Source organism: Ixodes scapularis, unplaced genomic scaffold (genome assembly GCF_016920785.2).
Source record: "Ixodes scapularis isolate PalLabHiFi unplaced genomic scaffold, ASM1692078v2 PGA_scaffold11__112_contigs__length_91849675, whole genome shotgun sequence".
Lineage (NCBI taxonomy): Eukaryota > Metazoa > Arthropoda > Arachnida > Ixodida > Ixodidae > Ixodes > Ixodes scapularis.
The window spans coordinates 75,923,407-75,926,851 of record NW_024609837.1 but is presented as its reverse complement, the minus strand read 5'-3'; the positions used below and the strand labels follow the sequence as shown (position 1 = coordinate 75,926,851).

General features: G+C 54.3%; 1 pseudogene; it reads right to left on the bottom strand.

The window, feature by feature from the left end:
- Positions 1-1,118: 1,118 nt before the first annotated feature.
- LOC120839031 lies at positions 1,119-3,148 on the bottom strand (annotated as a pseudogene).
- Positions 3,149-3,445: the final 297 nt, after the last annotated feature.

The window sequence follows — 3,445 nt, the reverse complement described above, 5'->3', positions numbered from 1 at the left end:
CATGCAACTGGAACAAACGATGTACCTACATTGCGTCGTGGAGTCCGCCGCGGACCGCATGGTGAGTTAGAACGCATCGTTCGTATTTTTAGGCTCACCACGCGAGGCTTGTGTAATGAATATTTGATAATAAATTGGCTTACACCTAATACCGAACACACCTCACACCTTCTAGTCAACTGAGGGCCGCTGGGAAATATCCGCCCGGTTTCTCTCCAAGATTATTATGCCATTAATCAAAACGTGCAAGCGCGCTGGACGAGAATAACAATAATAATCGCTGGAGAAACGGAACGAAGGGGACAAAGGAGAAACAGAAATCTCCTAACAAAGCTGGGTGATTGGTGCGCTGCCGAAAAAACCCGCCTGGTCATGGTATCAAACACGGGACCTCCCTATTCCTAGTAAAGCGCTCTACCAACTGAGCTAACTCCTAGTTAGACGTCAGTAGAGCAAACGGGTTTGATTCCAGGACCAGGCGGATTTTTTCGGTCGCGCAACAATCACCTAGCTGTGTTTGGAAGTTTGTGTCTGCCCTTTGTCCCTTTTGTTCCCCTTCTCCAGGGATCATTATTGTTTTTCTTGTCCAGCTCGCTTGAACATTTACATTAACTGCATTATAATCCTAAACTTAGATTGCAAACCATTCATCCTTGCGGGTATTAGACTGGTGGCAGCTGATATAACCCGTTTGCTCCACTGATGTCTAACTCCTGGTTAGCTCAGCTGGTAGAGCACCCGACTGGAAGTGGAGAATTTTCTGGTTCAATACAAGGAACAGGTGGATTGTTTCGGTCGCGCACTCTTTGCCTAGATGTGTTTGGAGATATGTGCTTGGCCTTTTTTCCCTTTGCTTTATCTCCAAAATTAATATTGTCATTCTTGTCCAGCTCGCTTCCACCTTTGCATTAATTGCATTATAATCCTAAACTTAAATTGCAGGCGGTTCATCCTTGTTGGTGTTAGACTGGTGGCAGCTGACATAACCCGCTTGCTCCACTGATGTCTAACTCTTGGTTAGCTCAGCTTGTAGAGCACCCCACTAGAAATGGAGAGTTTGGGTTGGTTTGGTTGGTAAAAACTTTATTGAGTGCCTGCAGAGCTTTCGCTGACCGGGCCTAAGTCACCCGCTTGGGGACGTTGCCGCTGGTCCTGTTCGCCCGCTTAGGGGCGTCGAAGTCCTGCCGCTTCACCGCCTCACAGGCCTGCTGGACGGCCCAGAGTTGATCGTCGAGGCTGGGGCTGTACAGGGCAGCGGACAGCCGCGGCGGGAGGGTTCCGGAGTTAGCACCGTGCGGGTCTTTGGTACAGTCCCAGAGCATGTGGGTTAAAGTTCCTACCTCTTTGCGACAGACCTTAGACGTGTTCGTCGTGTATATTTCGGGAAACATTCTGTGATACTGTGCCGGGTTAGGGTACGTGCGCGTCTGCAGTTGTCTGAGTGCGACCGCCTGTGCCCTGTCCAGCTTGTCACTGGGCGGAGGGAGTGTCCGTCGGGCCAGGCGGAAGGCCTTGGTGATTTCGTTGTAGCTCGTCATACGGTCCTTGCTGCTGTACCACGGACGACCGTCCCCGGCGCGGTTTGTTAGCTCGCGTGCCTTGGCGTGTGCCGTCTCGTTGCCGTTACGATGCTCCTCGGAGATTTCCCAATGTATGCGGAGAACCACAGGAGTCGGGTTGGGGGTTCTGGTTCTCGGTGGACTTGACGTTGGCTTATGATTCGGGCTTCTCGTAGCGATATCCGTCCTTTGGCGAAGTTCCTGATCACTTGTCTCGAGTCACAGAGGACTGTTTTGGACGCCGGGTCCGTAAGGGCGAGGGCGACTGCTATTTCCTCCGCTTCTTCGGCGTGTTCGCATGCCACGCTTGCTGATATCTTTGTATCCCCGTTTGAATCAACGACCGTCACGGCAAATCGGGAGCCTCTCTCGTACTCGGCGGTGTCCACGAATCGCGTATCCACATTGTTGCGGTGGGCATTGAGGAGAGCCTTGGCTCGGGCCTCTCTTCTGCCTCGGTTGTACTCCGGGTGAACGTTTCTGGGGATTGGATCGACACTTATTGTCTGCCGGATCGCGTCTGGGATAGTGACTTTGTGGCCCTGCTGTGTGTGGTATCCGATGCCGAGGTTCTCGAGGATGTGGCGGCCGGCGTTCGTGCCGGACAACCTTTCCAGTTGCGAGGTGCGCTGTGCCTCTGCGATTTCGCTCAGCGTGTTGTGGATGCTTAGCTGGAACAGGCGGTCCGTGCCTGTGGATTCAGGCAGGCCCAAGGCAATCTTGTAAACCCTGCGTATGAGGACGTTGATCTTGTCTTCTTTTCTTCTGTACCAGTTGTGAAAGGCCGCCACGTAAGCGATATGGCAGACGACGAACGAGCGGATGAGTCGCGTGAGGTTCTCCTCCCGCATTCCGCTCCTTCTGTTGGTGATTCTCTTGAGGAGTCTCGTGGCGTTGGACGTCTTGTGTACTAGTCTGGTGATGGTTCCGCCGTTGTGGCCCGTGGCTTAGATTATCATGCCGAGGACTCTGATTTTCGGGACTGTCGGGATGGTCGTGCCATCGCTCGTGCGTAAACTGATTTCCTCACAGTTTCTTCGGGCTTTAAGTTTGCCCCGTTGTGCGGGGCGGTAGAGCAGGAGTTCCGACTTATAGGGCGAGCACCGCAGGCCCGTGCCTTGAAGATGGGCCTCTATCGCGTCAATTGCTGACTGCAGCGTGGACTCGATGTGACCGTCGCTGCCTCTGTGCACCCAGATTGTGATGTCGTCAGCGTATATGGTGTGCCGGACGTCTTCGATGTCTTCCAGCTTCTCTGCCACCCCGATCATGACCAGGTTGAAGAGCGTGAGTGAGATGACCGAGCCCTGCGGGGTGCCGGTGCTGCCCAGCGTTTGCTCTGCCAGCCGGAGATCTCCCGCCACTAGCACGGCGCGCCTGTCCGTCAGGAAGTCTTTCACGTAGTTGTAAGTGCGCAGGCCGAGGTTTCGTTGTGAAATTTTTTGCAGGATCGCCGAGTGAGCGACCTTGTCCAAAGCGCTTTCTAGGTCGAGTCCGAGAATCGCCCTGGTTCCCCTGGTCCTGTTATCCAGCACTTGGTGTTTTAATTGCCACATGGCGTCTTGCGTGCCAAGGTGTTGGCGGAAGCCTATGAGGGACGGTGGGTAGATCCCATTCTGTTCCAGGTACACTTGCCAACGGTTGAGCAGTGCGTGCTCCATGACTTTAGCGACGCACGATGTCAGCGATATGGGGCGGAGGTTGTCGAGGCTCGGTGGTTTGCCGGGTTTTGGTATTAAGATCATCTTCGCGGACTTCCACTGGCGCGGGAGGCTGCCTCGCTGCCAGCAGGCGTTGATGTAGTCTGTCAGCTGTTCCACCGAGCGGTCATCGAGATTCTTCAGGGCGCGGTTCGACACCCCGTCGGGGCCCGGTGCCGACCTGCT